Source organism: Pelobates fuscus, chromosome 12 (genome assembly GCF_036172605.1).
Source record: "Pelobates fuscus isolate aPelFus1 chromosome 12, aPelFus1.pri, whole genome shotgun sequence".
Lineage (NCBI taxonomy): Eukaryota > Metazoa > Chordata > Amphibia > Anura > Pelobatidae > Pelobates > Pelobates fuscus.
In genome coordinates this window covers 69,097,548-69,115,001 of record NC_086328.1, presented here as the reverse complement: position 1 = coordinate 69,115,001, position 17,454 = coordinate 69,097,548, and the positions used below count along the sequence as shown (strand labels likewise).

Below are 17,454 nucleotides of genomic sequence, written 5' to 3'. Positions count from 1 at the left end.
AGAAACTATCCAGACTCGGGCCTGGTTAGTACTTGTATGGGAGACCAACTAGAAACCTCAGGTGCTATAAGCTTTTGTTTATTTCTTTTTTGCATTATGATGTCATAATCAGATGACTTTTTTCCCTATCCAGAAGCGTCTTGTCTTTTGTCGCAACCAGTGTTTGATATTCTACCAACATCAGTGAAATTACATTCAACTAATTTTGCCTATGGCCATACCAGTCTGAAAATGCCTGGTCTCGTCAGATCTCAGAAGCCATCCAGACTCGGGCCTGGTTAGTACTTGTATGGGAGACCAACTAGGAACCTCAGGTGCTGTAAGCTTTTGTTTATTTCTTTTTTGCATTATGATGTCATAATCAGATGACTTTTTTCCCTATCCAGAAGCGTCTTGTCTTTTGTCGCAACCAGTGTTTGATATTCTACCAACATCAGTGAAATTGCATTCGATTAATTTTGCCTATGGCCATACCAGTCTTAAAATGCCTGATCTCGTCAGATCTTAGAAGCCATATAGTATTGGGCCTGTTTAGTACTTGTATGGGAGACCAACTAGGAACCTCAGGTGCCATAAGCTTTTGTTTATTTCTTTTTTGCATTATCAGATTATCAGATCACTTTTTTCCCTATCGAGAAGCATCTTGTCTTTTGTCGCAACCAGTGTTTGATATTCTACCAACATCAGTGAAATTGCATTAGATAAATTTTGCCTATGGCCATACCAGTCTGAAAATGCCTAATTTCGTCAGATCTCAGAAGCCATCCAGACTCAGGCCTGGTTAGTACTTGTATGGGAGACCAACTAGGAACCTCAGGTGCCGTAAGCTTTTGTTTATTTCTTTTTTTGCATTATGATGTCATAATCAGATCACTTTTTCCCTTTCCAGAAGCGTCTTGTCTTTTGTCGCAACCAGTGTTTGATATTCTACCAACATCAGTGAAATTGCATTCAATTATTTTTGCCTATGGACATACCAGTCTGAAAATGCCTGATCTCATCGGATCTCAGAAGCCATCCAGACTCGGGCCTGGTTAGTACTTGTATGGGAGACCAACCAGGAACCTCAGGTGCCGTAAGCTTTTGTTTATTTCTTTTTTGCATTATGATGTCATAATCAGATCACTGTTTTCCCTATCCAGAAGCATCTTGTCTTTTGTCGCAACCAGTGTTTGATATTCTACCAACATCAGTGAAATTGCATTCGATTAAATTTACCCTATGTCAATACCAGTCTGAAAATGCCAGATCTCAGAAGCTATCCAGACTCGGGCCTGGTTAGTACTTGTATGGGAGACCAACTAGAAACCTCAGGTGCCATAAGCTTTTATTTATTTCTTTTTTGCATTATGATGTCATATTCAGATCACTTTTTTCCCTATCCAGATGCGTCTTGTCTTTTGTCGCAACCAGTGTTTGATATTCTACCAACATCAGTGAAATTGCATTCAATTAATTTTGCCTATGGCCATACCAGTCTGAAAATGCCTGATCTTGTCAGATCTCAGCAGCCATTCAGACTCGGGCCTGGTTAGTACTTGTATGGGAGACCAACTAGGAACCTCAGGTGCTGTAAGCTTTTGTTTATTTCTTTTTTGCATTATGATGTCATAATCAGATCACTTTTTCCCTATCCAGAAGCATCTTGTCTTTTGTCGCAACCAGTGTTTGATATTCTACCAACATCAGTGAAATTGCATTCGATTAATTTTGCCTATGGCCATACCAGTCTGAAAATGCCAGATCTCAGAAGCTATCCAGACTTGGGCCTGGTTAGCACTTGTATGGGAGACCAACTAGGATCCTCAGGTGCCATAAGCTTTTGTTTATTTCTTTTTTGCATTATGATGTCATAATCAGATCACTTTTTTCCCTATCCAGAAGCGTCTTGTCTTTTGTCGCAACCAGTGTTTGATATTCTACCAACATCAGTAAAATTGCATTCGATTAATTTTGCCTATGGCCATACCAGTCTGAAAATGCCTGGTCTCGTCAGATCTCAGAAGCCATATAGAATTGGGCCTGTTTAGTACTTGTATGGGAGACCAACTAGGAACCTCAGGTGCTATAAGCTTTTGTTTATTTCTTTTTTGCATTATGATGTCATAATCAGATGACTTTTTTCCCTATCCAGAAGCGTCTTGTCTTTTGTCGCAACCAGTGTTTGATATTCTACCAACATCAGTGAAATTACATTCAATTAATTTTGCCTATGGCCATACCAGTCTGAAAATGCCTGGTCTCGTCAGATCTCAGAAGCCATCCAGACTCGGGCCTGGTTAGTACTTGTATGGGAGACCAACTAGGAACCTCAGGTGCTGTAAGCTTTTGTTTATTTCTTTTTTGCATTATGATGTCATAATCAGATGACTTTTTTCCCTATCCAGAAGCGTCTTGTCTTTTGTCGCAACCAGTGTTTGATATTCTACCAACATCAGTGAAATTGCATTAGATAAATTTTGCCTATGGCCATACCAGTCTTAAAATGCCTGATCTCGTCAGATCTTAGAAGCCATATAGTATTGGGCCTGTTTAGTACTTGTATGGGAGACCAACTAGGAACCTCAGATGCCATAAGCTTTTGTTTATTTCTTTTTTGCATTATCAGATTATCAGATCACTTTTTTCCCTATCGAGAAGCATCTTGTCTTTTGTCGCAACCAGTGTTTGATATTCTACCAACATCAGTGAAATTGCATTAGATAAATTTTGCCTATGGCCATACCAGTCTGAAAATGCCAGATCTCAGAAGCTATCCAGACTTGGGCCTGGTTAGTACTTGTATGGGAGACCAACTAGAAACCTCAGGTGCCATAAGCTTTTGTTTATTTCTTTTTTGCATTATGATGTCATAATCAGATCACTTTTTTCCCTATCCAGAAGCGTCTTGTCTTTTGTCGCAACCAGTGTTTGATATTCTACCAACATCAGTGAAATTGCATTCGATTAATTTTGCCTATGGCCATACCAGTCTGAAAATGCCTGGTCTCGTCAGATCTCAGAAGCCATATAGAATTGGGCCTGGTTAGTACTTGTATGGGAGACTAACTAGGAACTTCAGGTGCCATAAGCTTTTGTTTATTTCTTTTTTGCATTATGATGTCATAATCAGATCACTTTTTTCCCTATCCAGAAGCGTCTTGTCTTTTGTCGCAACCAGTGTTTGATATTCTACCAACATCAGTGAAATTGCATTCAATTGATTTTGCCTATGGCCATACCAGTCTGAAAATGCCTGATCTTGTCAGATCTCAGAAGCCATTCAGACTCGGGTCTGGTTAGTACTTGTATGGGAGAACAACTAGGAACCTCAGGTGCCGTAAGCTTTTGTTTATTTCTTTTTTGCATTATGATGTCATAATCAGATCACTTTTTTCCCTATCCAGAAGCGTCTTGTCATTTGTCACAACCAGTGTTTGATATTCTACCAACATCAGTGAAATTGCATTCAATTAATTTTGCCTATGGCCATACCAGTCTGAAAATGCCTGGTCTCGTCAGATTTCAGAAGCCATCCAGACTCGGGCCTGGTTAGTACTTGTATGGGAGACCAACTAGGAACCTCAGGTGCTGTAAGCTTTTGTTTATTTCTTTTTTGCATTATGATGTCATAATCAGATCACTTTTTTCCCTATACAGAAGTGTCTTGTCTTTTGTCGCAAGCAGTGTTTGATATTCTACCAACATCAGTGAAATTGCATTCAATTAATTTTGCCTATGGCCATACCAGTCTGAAAATGCCTAATCTTGTCAGATCTCAGAAGCCATTCAGACTCGGGCCTGGTTAGTACTTGTATGGGAGACCAACTAGGAACCTCAGGTGCCGTAAGTTTTTGTTTATTTCTTTTTTGCATTATGATGTCATAATCAGATCACTTTTTCCCTATCCAGAAGCATCTTGTCTTTTGTCGCAACCAGTGTTTGATATTCTACCAACATCAGTGAAATTGCATTCGATTAATTTTGCCTATGGCCATACCAGTCTTAAAATGCCTGATCTCGTAAGCTATCCAGACTTGGGCCTGGTTAGTACTTGTATGGGAGACCAACTAGGAACCTCAGGTGCCATAAGCTTTTGTTTATTTCTTTTTTGCATTATGATGTCATAATCAGATCACTTTTTTCCCTATCCAGAAGCGTCTTGTCTTTTGTCGCAACCAGTGTTTGATATTCTACCAACATCAGTGAAATTGCAGTCGATTAATTTTGCCTATGGCCATACCAGTCTGAAAATGCCTGGTCTCGTCAGATCTCAGAAGCCATATAGAATTGGGCCTGTTTAGTACTTGTATGGGAGACCAACTAGGAACCTCAGGTGCCATAAGCTTTTGTTTATTTCTTTTTTGCATTATGATGTCATAATCAGATCACTTTTTTCCCTATCCAGAAGCATCTTGTCTTTTGTCGCAACCAGTGTTTGATATTCTACCAACATCAGTGAAATTGCATTCGATTAGTTTTGTCTATGGCCATACCAGTCTGAAAATGCCTAATCTCGTCAGATCTTACAAGCCATCCAGACTCGGGCCTGGTTAGTACTTGTATGGGAGACCAACTAGGAACCTCAGGTGTCGTAAGCTTTTGTTTATTTCTTTTTTTGCATTATGATGTCATAATCAGATCACTTTTTCCCTTTCCAGAAGCGTCTTGTCTTTTGTCGCAACCAGTGTTTTATATTCTACCAACATCAGTGAAATTGCATTCGATTATTTTTGCCTATGGCCATACCAGTCTGAAAATGCCTGATCTCATCGGATCTCAGAAGCCATCCAGACTCGGGCCTGGCTAGTATTTGTATGGGAGACCAACCAGGAACCTCAGGTGCCGTAAGCTTTTGTTTATTTCTTTTTTGCATTATGATGTCATAATCAGATCACTTTTTTCCCTATCCAGAGGCATCTTGTCTTTTGTCGCAACCAGTGTTTGATATTCTACCAACATCAATGAAATTGCATTCGATTAAATTTACCCTATGGCCATACCAGTCTGAAAATGCCAGATCTCAGAAACTATCCAGACTCGGGCCTGGTTAGTACTTGTATGGGAGACCAACTAGAAACCTCAGGTGCTATAAGCTTTTGTTTATTTCTTTTTTGCATTATGATGTCATAATCAGATGACTTTTTTCCCTATCCAGAAGCGTCTTGTCTTTTGTCGCAACCAGTGTTTGATATTCTACCAACATCAGTGAAATTACATTCAACTAATTTTGCCTATGGCCATACCAGTCTGAAAATGCCTGGTCTCGTCAGATCTCAGAAGCCATCCAGACTCGGGCCTGGTTAGTACTTGTATGGGAGACCAACTAGGAACCTCAGGTGCTGTAAGCTTTTGTTTATTTCTTTTTTGCATTATGATGTCATAATCAGATGACTTTTTTCCCTATCCAGAAGCGTCTTGTCTTTTGTCGCAACCAGTGTTTGATATTCTACCAACATCAGTGAAATTGCATTCGATTAATTTTGCCTATGGCCATACCAGTCTTAAAATGCCTGATCTCGTCAGATCTTAGAAGCCATATAGTATTGGGCCTGTTTAGTACTTGTATGGGAGACCAACTAGGAACCTCAGGTGCCATAAGCTTTTGTTTATTTCTTTTTTGCATTATCAGATTATCAGATCACTTTTTTCCCTATCGAGAAGCATCTTGTCTTTTGTCGCAACCAGTGTTTGATATTCTACCAACATCAGTGAAATTGCATTAGATAAATTTTGCCTATGGCCATACCAGTCTGAAAATGCCTAATTTCGTCAGATCTCAGAAGCCATCCAGACTCAGGCCTGGTTAGTACTTGTATGGGAGACCAACTAGGAACCTCAGGTGCCGTAAGCTTTTGTTTATTTCTTTTTTTGCATTATGATGTCATAATCAGATCACTTTTTCCCTTTCCAGAAGCGTCTTGTCTTTTGTCGCAACCAGTGTTTGATATTCTACCAACATCAGTGAAATTGCATTCAATTATTTTTGCCTATGGACATACCAGTCTGAAAATGCCTGATCTCATCGGATCTCAGAAGCCATCCAGACTCGGGCCTGGTTAGTACTTGTATGGGAGACCAACCAGGAACCTCAGGTGCCGTAAGCTTTTGTTTATTTCTTTTTTGCATTATGATGTCATAATCAGATCACTGTTTTCCCTATCCAGAAGCATCTTGTCTTTTGTCGCAACCAGTGTTTGATATTCTACCAACATCAGTGAAATTGCATTCGATTAAATTTACCCTATGTCAATACCAGTCTGAAAATGCCAGATCTCAGAAGCTATCCAGACTCGGGCCTGGTTAGTACTTGTATGGGAGACCAACTAGAAACCTCAGGTGCCATAAGCTTTTATTTATTTCTTTTTTGCATTATGATGTCATATTCAGATCACTTTTTTCCCTATCCAGATGCGTCTTGTCTTTTGTCGCAACCAGTGTTTGATATTCTACCAACATCAGTGAAATTGCATTCAATTAATTTTGCCTATGGCCATACCAGTCTGAAAATGCCTGATCTTGTCAGATCTCAGCAGCCATTCAGACTCGGGCCTGGTTAGTACTTGTATGGGAGACCAACTAGGAACCTCAGGTGCTGTAAGCTTTTGTTTATTTCTTTTTTGCATTATGATGTCATAATCAGATCACTTTTTCCCTATCCAGAAGCATCTTGTCTTTTGTCGCAACCAGTGTTTGATATTCTACCAACATCAGTGAAATTGCATTCGATTAATTTTGCCTATGGCCATACCAGTCTGAAAATGCCAGATCTCAGAAGCTATCCAGACTTGGGCCTGGTTAGCACTTGTATGGGAGACCAACTAGGATCCTCAGGTGCCATAAGCTTTTGTTTATTTCTTTTTTGCATTATGATGTCATAATCAGATCACTTTTTTCCCTATCCAGAAGCGTCTTGTCTTTTGTCGCAACCAGTGTTTGATATTCTACCAACATCAGTAAAATTGCATTCGATTAATTTTGCCTATGGCCATACCAGTCTGAAAATGCCTGGTCTCGTCAGATCTCAGAAGCCATATAGAATTGGGCCTGTTTAGTACTTGTATGGGAGACCAACTAGGAACCTCAGGTGCTATAAGCTTTTGTTTATTTCTTTTTTGCATTATGATGTCATAATCAGATTACTTTTTTCCCTATCCAGAAGCGTCTTGTCTTTTGTCGCAACCAGTGTTTGATATTCTACCAACATCAGTGAAATTACATTCAATTAATTTTGCCTATGGCCATACCAGTCTGAAAATGCCTGGTCTCGTCAGATCTCAGAAGCCATCCAGACTCGGGCCTGGTTAGTACTTGTATGGGAGACCAACTAGGAACCTCAGGTGCTGTAAGCTTTTGTTTATTTCTTTTTTGCATTATGATGTCATAATCAGATGACTTTTTTCCCTATCCAGAAGCGTCTTGTCTTTTGTCGCAACCAGTGTTTGATATTCTACCAACATCAGTGAAATTGCATTAGATAAATTTTGCCTATGGCCATACCAGTCTTAAAATGCCTGATCTCGTCAGATCTTAGAAGCCATATAGTATTGGGCCTGTTTAGTACTTGTATGGGAGACCAACTAGGAACCTCAGATGCCATAAGCTTTTGTTTATTTCTTTTTTGCATTATCAGATTATCAGATCACTTTTTTCCCTATCGAGAAGCATCTTGTCTTTTGTCGCAACCAGTGTTTGATATTCTACCAACATCAGTGAAATTGCATTAGATAAATTTTGCCTATGGCCATACCAGTCTGAAAATGCCAGATCTCAGAAGCTATCCAGACTTGGGCCTGGTTAGTACTTGTATGGGAGACCAACTAGAAACCTCAGGTGCCATAAGCTTTTGTTTATTTCTTTTTTGCATTATGATGTCATAATCAGATCACTTTTTTCCCTATCCAGAAGCGTCTTGTCTTTTGTCGCAACCAGTGTTTGATATTCTACCAACATCAGTGAAATTGCATTCGATTAATTTTGCCTATGGCCATACCAGTCTGAAAATGCCTGGTCTCGTCAGATCTCAGAAGCCATATAGAATTGGGCCTGGTTAGTACTTGTATGGGAGACTAACTAGGAACTTCAGGTGCCATAAGCTTTTGTTTATTTCTTTTTTGCATTATGATGTCATAATCAGATCACTTTTTTCCCTATCCAGAAGCGTCTTGTCTTTTGTCGCAACCAGTGTTTGATATTCTACCAACATCAGTGAAATTGCATTCAATTGATTTTGCCTATGGCCATACCAGTCTGAAAATGCCTGATCTTGTCAGATCTCAGAAGCCATTCAGACTCGGGTCTGGTTAGTACTTGTATGGGAGAACAACTAGGAACCTCAGGTGCCGTAAGCTTTTGTTTATTTCTTTTTTGCATTATGATGTCATAATCAGATCACTTTTTTCCCTATCCAGAAGCGTCTTGTCATTTGTCACAACCAGTGTTTGATATTCTACCAACATCAGTGAAATTGCATTCAATTAATTTTGCCTATGGCCATACCAGTCTGAAAATGCCTGGTCTCGTCAGATTTCAGAAGCCATCCAGACTCGGGCCTGGTTAGTACTTGTATGGGAGACCAACTAGGAACCTCAGGTGCTGTAAGCTTTTGTTTATTTCTTTTTTGCATTATGATGTCATAATCAGATCACTTTTTTCCCTATACAGAAGTGTCTTGTCTTTTGTCGCAAGCAGTGTTTGATATTCTACCAACATCAGTGAAATTGCATTCAATTAATTTTGCCTATGGCCATACCAGTCTGAAAATGCCTAATCTTGTCAGATCTCAGAAGCCATTCAGACTCGGGCCTGGTTAGTACTTGTATGGGAGACCAACTAGGAACCTCAGGTGCCGTAAGTTTTTGTTTATTTCTTTTTTGCATTATGATGTCATAATCAGATCACTTTTTCCCTATCCAGAAGCATCTTGTCTTTTGTCGCAACCAGTGTTTGATATTCTACCAACATCAGTGAAATTGCATTCGATTAATTTTGCCTATGGCCATACCAGTCTTAAAATGCCTGATCTCGTCAGATCTTAGAAGCCATATAGATTTGGGCCTGTTTAGTACTTGTATGGGAGACCAACTAGAAACCTCAGGTGCCATAAGCTTTTGTTTATTTCTTTTTTGCATTATGATGTCATAATCAGATCACTTTTTTCCCTATCCAGAGGCATCTTGTCTTTTGTCGCAACCAGTGTTTGATATTCTACCAACATCAATGAAATTACATTCGATTAAATTTACCCTATGGCCATACCAGTCTGAAAATGCCAGATCTCAGAAGCTATCCAGACTCGGGCCTGGTTAGTACTTGTATGGGAGACCAACTAGGAACCTCAAGTGCCTTAAGCTTTTGTTTATTTATTTTTTGCATTATGATGTCATATTCAGATCACTTTTTTCCCTATCCAGATGCGTCTTGTCTTTTGTCGCAACCAGTGTTTGATATTCTACCAACATCAGTGAAATTGCATTCAATCAATTTTGCCTATGGCAATACCAGTCTGAAAATGCCTGGTCTCGTCAGATCTCAGAAGCCATCCAGACTCGGGCCTGTTTAGTACTTGTATGGGAGACCAACTAGGAACCTCAGGTGCTGTAAGCTTTTGTTTATTTCTTTTTTGCATTACGATGTCATAATCAGATCACTTTTTTCCCTATCCAGAAGCGTCTTGTCTTTTGTCACAACCAGTCTTTGATATTCTACCAACATCAGTGAAATTGCATTCAATTAATTTTGCCTATGGCCATACCAGTCTGAAAATGCCTGATCTTGTCAGATCTCAGCAGCCATTCAGACTCGGGCCTGGATAGTACTTGTATGGGAGACCAACTAGGAACCTCAGGTGCTGTAAGCTTTTGTTTATTTCTTTTTTGCATTATGATGTCATAATCAGATCACTTTTTCCCTATCCAGAAGCATCTTGTCTTTTGTCACAACCAGTGTTTGATATTCTACCAACATCAGTGAAATTGCATTGGGTAAATTTTGCCTATGGCCATACCCGTCTGAAAATGCCAGATCTCAGAAGCTATCCAGACTCGGGCCTGGTTAGTACTTGTATGGGAGACCAACTAGGAACCTCAAGTGCCTTAAGCTTTTGTTTATTTATTTTTTGCATTATGATGTCATAATCAGATCACTTTTTTCCCTATCTAGAAGCATCTTGTCTTTTGTCGCAACCAGTGTTTGATATTCTACCAACATCAGCGAAATTGCATTCGATTAATTTTGCCTATGGCATACCAGTCTGGAAATGCCTGATCTTGTCAGATCTCAGAAGCCATCCAGACTCGGGTCTGGTTAGTACTTGTATGGGAGACCAACTAGGAACATTAGGTGCCGTAAGCTTTTGTTTATTTCTTTTTTGCATTATGATGTCATAATCAGATCACTTTTTCCCTCTCCAGAAGCGTCTTGTCTTTTGTCGCAACCAGTGTTTGATATTCTACCAACATCAGTGAAATTGCATTCAATTAATTTTGTCTATGGCCATACCAGTCTGAAAATGCCTAATTTCGTCAGATCTCAGAAGCCATCCAGACTCAGGCCTGGTTAGTACTTGTATGGGAGACCAACTAGGAACCTCAGGTGCCGTAAGCTTTTGTTTATTTCTTTTTTTGCATTATGATGTCATAATCAGATCACTTTTTCCCTTTCCAGAAGCGTCTTGTCTTTTGTCGCAACCAGTGTTTGATATTCTACCAACATCAGTGAAATTGCATTCGATCATTTTTGCCTATGGACATACCAGTCTGAAAATGCCTGATCTCATCGGATCTCAGAAGCCATCTAGACTCGGGCCTGGTTAGTACTTGTATGGGAGACCAACCAGGAACCTCAGGTGCCGTAAGCTTTTGTTTATTTCTTTTTTGCATTATGATGTCATAATCAGATCACTTTTTTCCCTATCCAGAAGCATCTTGTCTTTTGTCGCAACCAGTGTTTGATATTCTACCAACATCAGTGAAATTGCATTCGATTAAATTTACCCTATGTCAATACCAGTCTGAAAATGCCAGGTCTCAGAAGCTATCCAGACTCGGGCCTGGTTAGTACTTGTATGGGAGACCAACTAGAAACCTCAGGTGCCATAAGCTTTTATTTATTTCTTTTTTGCATTATGATGTCATATTCAGATCACTTTTTTCCCTATCCAGATGCGTCTTGTCTTTTGTCGCAACCAGTGTTTGATATTCTACCAACATCAGTGAAATTGCATTCGAATTAATTTTGCCTATGGCCATACCAGTCTGAAAATGCCTGGTCTCGTCAGATCTCAGAAGCCATCCAGACTCGGGCCTGGTTAGTACTTGTATGGGAGACCTACTAGGAACCTCAGGTGCTGTAAGCTTTTGTTTATTTCTTTTTTGCATTATGATTTCATAATCAGATCACTTTTTTCCCTATCCAGAAGCGTCTTGTTTTTTGTCGCAACCAGTCTTTGATATTCTACCAACATCAGTGAAATTGCATTCAATTAATTTTGCCTATGGCCATACCAGTCTGAAAAGGCCTGATCTTGTCAGATCTCAGCAGCCATTCAGATTCGGGCCTGGTTAGTACTTGTATGGGAGACCAACTAGGAACCTCAGGTGCTGTAAGCTTTTGTTTATTTCTTTTTTGCATTATGATGTCATAATCAGATCACTTTTTCCCTATCCAGAAGCATCTTGTCTTTTGTCGCAACCAGTGTTTGATATTCTACCAACATCAGTGAAATTGCATTCGATTAATTTTGCCTATGGCCATACCAGTCTGAAAATGCCAGATCTCAGAAGCTATCCAGACTTGGGCCTGGTTAGTACTTGTATGGGAGACCAACTAGAAACCTCAGGTGCCATAAGCTTTTGTTTATTTCTTTTTTGCATTATGATGTCATAATCAGATCACTTTTTTCCCTATCCAGAAGCGTCTTGTCTTTTGTCGCAACCAGTGTTTGATATTCTACCAACATCAGTGAAATTGCAGTCGATTAATTTTGCCTATGGCCATACCAGTCTGAAAATGCCTGGTCTCGTCAGATCTCAGAAGCCATATAGAATTGGGCCTGTTTAGTACTTGTATGGGAGACCAACTAGGAACCTCAGGTGCCATAAGCTTTTGTTTATTTCTTTTTTGCATTATGATGTCATAATCAGATCACTTTTTTCCCTATCCAGAAGCATCTTGTCTTTTGTCGCAACCAGTGTTTGATATTCTACCAACATCAGTGAAATTGCATTCGATTAATTTTGTCAATGGCCATACCAGTCTGAAAATGCCTAATCTCGTCAGATCTTAGAAGCCATCCAGATTCGGGCCTGGTTAGTACTTGTATGGGAGACCAACTAGGAACCTCAGGTGCCGTAAGATTTTGTTTATTTCTTTTTTTGCATTATGATGTCATAATCAGATCACTTTTTCCCTTTCCAGAAGCGTCTTGTCTTTTGTCGCAACCAGTGTTTTATATTCTACCAACATCAGTGAAATTGCATACGATTATTTTTGCCTATGGCCATACCAGTCTGAAAATGCCTGATCTCATCGGATCTCAGAAGCCATCCAGACTCGGGCCTGGCTAGTACTTGTATGGGAGACCAACCAGGAACCTCAGGTGCCGTAAGCTTTTGTTTATTTCTTTTTTGCATTATGATGTCATAATCAGATCACTTTTTTCCCCTTTCCAGAAGCATCTTGTCTTTTGTCGCAACCAGGGTTTGATATTCTACCAACATCAATGAAATTGCATTCGATTAAATTTACCCTATGGCCATACCAGTCTGAAAATGCTAGATCTCAGAAGCTATCCAGACTCGGGCCTGGTTAGTACTTGTATGGGAGACCAACTAGAAACCTCAGGTGCTATAAGCTTTTGTTTATTTCTTTTTTGCATTATGATGTCATATTCAGATCACTTTTTTCCCTATCCAGAAGCGTCTTGTCTTTTGTCGCAACCAGTGTTTGATATTCTACCAACATCAGTGAAATTGCATTCAATTAATTTTGCCTATGGCCATACCAGTCTGAAAATGCCTGGTCTCGTCAGATCTCAGAAGCCATCCAGACTCGGGTCTGGTTAGTACTTGTATGGGAGACCAACTAGGAACCTCAGGTGCTGTAAGCTTTTGTTTATTTCTTTTTTGCATTATGATGTCATAATCAGATGACTTTTTTCCCTATCCAGAAGCGTCTTGTCTTTTGTCGCAACCAGTGTTTGATATTCTACCAACATCAGTGAAATTGCATTCGATTAATTTTGCCTATGGCCATACCAGTCTTAAAATGCCTGATCTCGTCAGATCTTAGAAGCCATATAGTATTGGGCCTGTTTAGTACTTGTATGGGAGACCAACTAGGAACCTCAGGTGCCATAAGCTTTTGTTTATTTCTTTTTTGCATTATCAGATTATCAGATCACTTTTTTCCCTATCGAGAAGCATCTTGTCTTTTGTCGCAACCAGTGTTTGATATTCTACCAACATCAGTGAAATTGCATTCGATTAATTTTGCCTATGGCCATACTACCAGTCTGAAAATGCCTGGTCTCGTCAGATCTCAGAAGCCATATAGAATTGGGCCTGTTTAGTACTTGTATGGGAGACCAACTAGGAACCTCAGGTGCCATAAGCTTTTGTTTATTTCTTTTTTGCATTATAATGTCATAATCAGATCACTTTTTTCCCTATCCAGAAGCATCTTGTCTTTTGTCGCAACCAGTGTTTGATATTCTACCAACATCAGTGAAATTGCATTCGATTAATTTTGCCTATGGCCATACCAGTCTGAAAATGCCTGATCTCGTCAGATCTCAGAAGCCATCCAGACTCGGGCCTGGTTATTACTTGTATGGGAGACTAACTAGGAACTTCAGGTGCCATAAGCTTTTGTTTATTTCTTTTTTGCATTATGATGTCATAATCAGATCACTTTTTTCCCTATCCAGAAGCGTCTTGTCTTTTGTCGCAACCAGTGTTTGATATTCTACCAACATCAGTGAAATTGCATTCAATTGATTTTGCCTATGGCCATACCAGTCTGAAAATGCCTGATCTCATCAGATCTCAGAAGCCATCCAGACTCGGGCCTGGTTAGTACTTTTATGGGAGACCAACTAGGAACCTCAGGTGCCGTAAGCTTTTGTTTATTTCTTTTTTGCATTATGATGTCATAATCAGATCACTTTTTTCCCTATCCAGAAGCGTCTTGTCATTTGTCGCAACCAGTGTTTGATATTCTACCAACATCAGTGAAATTGCATTCAATTAATTTTGCTTATGGCCATACCAGTCTGAAAATGCCTGGTATCGTCAGATCTCAGAAGCCATCCAGACTCGGGCCTGGTTAGTACTTGTATGGGAGACCAACTAGGAACCTCAGGTGCTGTAAGCTTTTGTTTATTTCTTTTTTGCATTATGATGTCATAATTAGATCACTTTTTTCCCTATCCAGAAGTGTCTTGTCTTTTGTCGCAACCAGTGTTTGATATTCTACCAACATCAGTGAAATTGCATTCAATTAATTTTGCCTATGGCCATACCAGTCTGAAAATGCCTGATCTTGTCAGATCTCAGCAGCCATTCAGACTCGGGCCTGGTTAGTACTTGTATGGGAGACCAACTAGGAACCTCAGGTGCTGTAAGCTTTTGTTTATTTCTTTTTTGCATTATGATGTCATAATCAGATCACTTTTTCCCTATCCAGAAGCATCTTGTCTTTTGTCGCAACCAGTGTTTGATATTCTACCAACATCAGTGAAATTGCATTCGATTAATTTTGCCTATGGCCATACCAGTCTGAAAATGCCAGATCTCAGAAGCTATCCAGACTTGGGCCGGGTTAGTACTTGTATGGGAGACCAACTAGAAACCTCAGGTGCCATAAGCTTTTGTTTATTTATTTTTTGCATTATGATGTCATAATCAGATCACTTTTTTCCCTATCCAGAAGCGTCTTGTCTTTTGTCGCAACCAGTGTTTGATATTCTACCAACATCAGTGAAATTGCAGTCGATTAATTTTGCCTATGGCCATACCAGTCTGAAAATGCCTGGTCTCGTCAGATCTCAGAAGCCATATAGAATTGGGCCTGTTTAGTACTTGTATGGGAGACCAACTAGGAACCTCAGGTGCCATAAGCTTTTGTTTATTTCTTTTTTGCATTATGATGTCATAATCAGATCACTTTTTCCCTATCCAGAAGCATCTTGTCTTTTGTCGCAACCAGTGTTTGATATTCTACCAACATCAGTGAAACTGCATTCGATTAATTTTGCCTATGGCCATACCAGTCTGAAAATGCCAGATCTCAGAAGCTATCCAGACTCGGGCCTGGTTAGTACTTGTATGGGAGACCAACTAGAAACCTCAGGTGCCATAAGCTTTTGTTTATTTCTTTTTTGCATTATGATGTCATAATCAGATCACTTTTTTCCCTATCCAGAAGCGTCTTGTCTTTTGTCGCAACCAGTGTTTGATATTCTACCAACATCAGTGAAATTGCATTCGATTAATTTTGCCTATGGCCATACCAGTCTGAAAATGCCTGATCTCGTCAGATCTCAGAAGCCATCCAGACTCGGGTCTGGTTAGTACTTGTATGGGAGACCAACTAGGAACCTCAGGTGCGGTAAGCTTTTGTTTATTTCTTTTTTGCATTATGATGTCATAATCAGATCACTTTTTTCCCTATCCAGAAGCGTATTGTCATTTGTCGCAACCAGTGTTTGATATTCTACCAACATCAGTGAAGTTGCATTCGAATAATTTTGCCTATGGCCATACCAGTCTGAAAATGTCAGATCTCAGAAGCCATCCAGACTCGGGTCTGGTTAGTACTTGTATGGGAGACCAACTAGGAACCTCAGGTTCCATAAGCTTTTGTTTATATCTTTTTTGCATTATGATGTTATAATCAGATCATTTTTTTCCCTATCCAGAAACGTCTTGTCTTTTGTCGCAACCAGTGTTTGATATTCTACCAACATCAGTGAAATTGCATTCGATTAATTTTGCCTATGGCCATACCAGTCTGAAAATGCCCGATCTCGTCAGAAGCCATCCAGACTCGGTCCTGCTTAGTACTTGTATGGGAGACCAACTAGGAACCTCAGGTGCCATAAGCTTTTGTTTATTTCTTTTTTTGCATTATGATGTCATAATCAGATCACTTTTTTCCCTATCCAGAATCGTCTTGTCTTTTGTCGCAACCAGTGTTTGATATTCTACCAACATCAGTGAAATTGCATTCAATTAATTTTGCCAATGGCCATACCAGTCTGAAAATGCCTGATCTCGTCAGATATCAGAAACCATCCAGACTCGGGCCTGTTTACTACTTGTATGGGAGAACAACTAGGAACCTCAGGTGCTGTAAGCTTTTGTTTATTTCTTTTTTGCATTATGATGTCATAATCAGATCACTTTTTTTCCCTATCCAGAAGCGTCTTGTCTTTTGTCGCAACCAGTGTTTGATATTCTACCAACATCAGTGAAATTGCATTCAAATAATTTTGACTATGGCCATAATAGTCTGAAAATGCCTGATCTCGTCAGATCTCAGAAGCCATCCAGACTCGGGCCTGGTTAGTACTTGTATGGGAGACCAACTAGGGAACTCAGGTGCCATAAGCTTTTGTTTATTTCTTTTTTGCATTTTGATGTCATAATCAGATCACTTTTTTCCCTATCTAGAAGCGTCTTGTCTTTTGTCGCAACCAGTGTTTGATATTCAACATACATAAGTGAAATTGCATTTGATTAATTTTGCCTATGGCCATACCAGTCTTAAAATGTCAGATCTCAGAAGCCATCCAGACTCGGGCCTGGTTAGTACTTGTATGGGAGACCAACTAGGAACCTCAGGTGCCATAAGCTTTTGTTTATTTCTTTTTTGCATTATGATGTTATAATCAGATCACTTTTTTCCCTATCCAGAAGCGTCTTGTCTTTTGTCGCAACCAGTGTTTGATATTCTACCAACATCAGTAAAATTGCATTTGATTAATTTTGCCCATGGCCATACCAGTCTGAAAATGCCTGATCTCGTCAGATCTCAGAAGCCATGCAGACTCGGGCCTGGTTAGTACCTGTATGGGAGACCAACTAGGAACCTCAGGTGCCTTAAGCTTTTGTTTATTTCTTTTTTGCATTATGATGTCATAATCAGATCACTGTTTTCCCTATCCAGAAGCGTCTTGTCTTTTGTTGCAACCAGTGTTTGATATTCTACCAACATCAGTGAAATTGCATTCAATTACTTTTGCCTATGGCCATACCAGTTTGAAAATGCCTGATCTCGTCAGATCTCAGAAGCCATCCAGACTCGGGCCTGGTTAGTACTTGTTTGGGAGACCAACTAGGAACCTCAGGTGCCATAAGCATTTGTTTATTTCTTTTTTGCATTATGATGTCATAATCAGATCACTTTTTTCCCTATCCAGAAGCGTCTTGTCTTTTATCGCAACCAGTGTTTGATATTCTACCAACATCAGTG

The 17,454-nt window shown here is 39.7% G+C and overlaps 46 pseudogenes; all 46 read left to right on the top strand.

Annotated features, from left to right (window-relative positions):
* The first annotated feature begins 207 nt into the window (after positions 1-207).
* Positions 208-326, top strand: LOC134579627 (5S ribosomal RNA; annotated as a pseudogene).
* A 134-nt stretch (positions 327-460) lies between these two features.
* On the top strand, positions 461-579 carry LOC134580101 (5S ribosomal RNA; annotated as a pseudogene).
* A 131-nt stretch (positions 580-710) lies between these two features.
* On the top strand, positions 711-829 carry LOC134580085 (5S ribosomal RNA; annotated as a pseudogene).
* Positions 830-963: 134 nt separating this feature from the next.
* Positions 964-1,082, top strand: LOC134579757 (5S ribosomal RNA; annotated as a pseudogene).
* Positions 1,083-1,460: 378 nt separating this feature from the next.
* LOC134579732 (5S ribosomal RNA) lies at positions 1,461-1,579 on the top strand (annotated as a pseudogene).
* A 376-nt stretch (positions 1,580-1,955) lies between these two features.
* Positions 1,956-2,074, top strand: LOC134579938 (5S ribosomal RNA; annotated as a pseudogene).
* Positions 2,075-2,208: 134 nt separating this feature from the next.
* Positions 2,209-2,327, top strand: LOC134579626 (5S ribosomal RNA; annotated as a pseudogene).
* A 627-nt stretch (positions 2,328-2,954) lies between these two features.
* On the top strand, positions 2,955-3,073 carry LOC134579988 (5S ribosomal RNA; annotated as a pseudogene).
* Positions 3,074-3,207: 134 nt separating this feature from the next.
* On the top strand, positions 3,208-3,326 carry LOC134580098 (5S ribosomal RNA; annotated as a pseudogene).
* Positions 3,327-3,460: 134 nt separating this feature from the next.
* LOC134579773 (5S ribosomal RNA) lies at positions 3,461-3,579 on the top strand (annotated as a pseudogene).
* Positions 3,580-3,713: 134 nt separating this feature from the next.
* LOC134579970 (5S ribosomal RNA) lies at positions 3,714-3,832 on the top strand (annotated as a pseudogene).
* Positions 3,833-4,208: 376 nt separating this feature from the next.
* On the top strand, positions 4,209-4,327 carry LOC134579901 (5S ribosomal RNA; annotated as a pseudogene).
* Positions 4,328-4,461: 134 nt separating this feature from the next.
* LOC134579976 (5S ribosomal RNA) lies at positions 4,462-4,580 on the top strand (annotated as a pseudogene).
* Positions 4,581-4,714: 134 nt separating this feature from the next.
* LOC134579726 (5S ribosomal RNA) lies at positions 4,715-4,833 on the top strand (annotated as a pseudogene).
* A 378-nt stretch (positions 4,834-5,211) lies between these two features.
* Positions 5,212-5,330, top strand: LOC134579625 (5S ribosomal RNA; annotated as a pseudogene).
* Positions 5,331-5,464: 134 nt separating this feature from the next.
* On the top strand, positions 5,465-5,583 carry LOC134580100 (5S ribosomal RNA; annotated as a pseudogene).
* Positions 5,584-5,714: 131 nt separating this feature from the next.
* Positions 5,715-5,833, top strand: LOC134580084 (5S ribosomal RNA; annotated as a pseudogene).
* A 134-nt stretch (positions 5,834-5,967) lies between these two features.
* On the top strand, positions 5,968-6,086 carry LOC134579756 (5S ribosomal RNA; annotated as a pseudogene).
* Positions 6,087-6,464: 378 nt separating this feature from the next.
* LOC134579731 (5S ribosomal RNA) lies at positions 6,465-6,583 on the top strand (annotated as a pseudogene).
* A 376-nt stretch (positions 6,584-6,959) lies between these two features.
* Positions 6,960-7,078, top strand: LOC134579937 (5S ribosomal RNA; annotated as a pseudogene).
* A 134-nt stretch (positions 7,079-7,212) lies between these two features.
* LOC134579624 (5S ribosomal RNA) lies at positions 7,213-7,331 on the top strand (annotated as a pseudogene).
* A 627-nt stretch (positions 7,332-7,958) lies between these two features.
* LOC134579987 (5S ribosomal RNA) lies at positions 7,959-8,077 on the top strand (annotated as a pseudogene).
* A 134-nt stretch (positions 8,078-8,211) lies between these two features.
* LOC134580097 (5S ribosomal RNA) lies at positions 8,212-8,330 on the top strand (annotated as a pseudogene).
* A 134-nt stretch (positions 8,331-8,464) lies between these two features.
* Positions 8,465-8,583, top strand: LOC134579772 (5S ribosomal RNA; annotated as a pseudogene).
* Positions 8,584-8,717: 134 nt separating this feature from the next.
* On the top strand, positions 8,718-8,836 carry LOC134579969 (5S ribosomal RNA; annotated as a pseudogene).
* Positions 8,837-8,969: 133 nt separating this feature from the next.
* Positions 8,970-9,088, top strand: LOC134580029 (5S ribosomal RNA; annotated as a pseudogene).
* A 378-nt stretch (positions 9,089-9,466) lies between these two features.
* LOC134579746 (5S ribosomal RNA) lies at positions 9,467-9,585 on the top strand (annotated as a pseudogene).
* Positions 9,586-9,719: 134 nt separating this feature from the next.
* Positions 9,720-9,838, top strand: LOC134579759 (5S ribosomal RNA; annotated as a pseudogene).
* A 627-nt stretch (positions 9,839-10,465) lies between these two features.
* On the top strand, positions 10,466-10,584 carry LOC134580135 (5S ribosomal RNA; annotated as a pseudogene).
* A 134-nt stretch (positions 10,585-10,718) lies between these two features.
* LOC134579891 (5S ribosomal RNA) lies at positions 10,719-10,837 on the top strand (annotated as a pseudogene).
* A 379-nt stretch (positions 10,838-11,216) lies between these two features.
* On the top strand, positions 11,217-11,335 carry LOC134580181 (5S ribosomal RNA; annotated as a pseudogene).
* Positions 11,336-11,469: 134 nt separating this feature from the next.
* On the top strand, positions 11,470-11,588 carry LOC134580047 (5S ribosomal RNA; annotated as a pseudogene).
* Positions 11,589-11,964: 376 nt separating this feature from the next.
* LOC134579900 (5S ribosomal RNA) lies at positions 11,965-12,083 on the top strand (annotated as a pseudogene).
* Positions 12,084-12,217: 134 nt separating this feature from the next.
* Positions 12,218-12,336, top strand: LOC134580087 (5S ribosomal RNA; annotated as a pseudogene).
* Positions 12,337-12,470: 134 nt separating this feature from the next.
* Positions 12,471-12,589, top strand: LOC134580157 (5S ribosomal RNA; annotated as a pseudogene).
* Positions 12,590-12,968: 379 nt separating this feature from the next.
* On the top strand, positions 12,969-13,087 carry LOC134579768 (5S ribosomal RNA; annotated as a pseudogene).
* Positions 13,088-13,221: 134 nt separating this feature from the next.
* On the top strand, positions 13,222-13,340 carry LOC134580099 (5S ribosomal RNA; annotated as a pseudogene).
* Positions 13,341-13,727: 387 nt separating this feature from the next.
* LOC134579788 (5S ribosomal RNA) lies at positions 13,728-13,846 on the top strand (annotated as a pseudogene).
* A 134-nt stretch (positions 13,847-13,980) lies between these two features.
* Positions 13,981-14,099, top strand: LOC134580151 (5S ribosomal RNA; annotated as a pseudogene).
* A 134-nt stretch (positions 14,100-14,233) lies between these two features.
* LOC134579740 (5S ribosomal RNA) lies at positions 14,234-14,352 on the top strand (annotated as a pseudogene).
* A 134-nt stretch (positions 14,353-14,486) lies between these two features.
* On the top strand, positions 14,487-14,605 carry LOC134579729 (5S ribosomal RNA; annotated as a pseudogene).
* Positions 14,606-14,981: 376 nt separating this feature from the next.
* On the top strand, positions 14,982-15,100 carry LOC134579899 (5S ribosomal RNA; annotated as a pseudogene).
* A 376-nt stretch (positions 15,101-15,476) lies between these two features.
* On the top strand, positions 15,477-15,595 carry LOC134579806 (5S ribosomal RNA; annotated as a pseudogene).
* Positions 15,596-16,473: 878 nt separating this feature from the next.
* LOC134580168 (5S ribosomal RNA) lies at positions 16,474-16,592 on the top strand (annotated as a pseudogene).
* Positions 16,593-16,969: 377 nt separating this feature from the next.
* On the top strand, positions 16,970-17,088 carry LOC134579633 (5S ribosomal RNA; annotated as a pseudogene).
* A 134-nt stretch (positions 17,089-17,222) lies between these two features.
* LOC134579636 (5S ribosomal RNA) lies at positions 17,223-17,341 on the top strand (annotated as a pseudogene).
* The last annotated feature ends 113 nt before the right edge of the window (positions 17,342-17,454 follow it).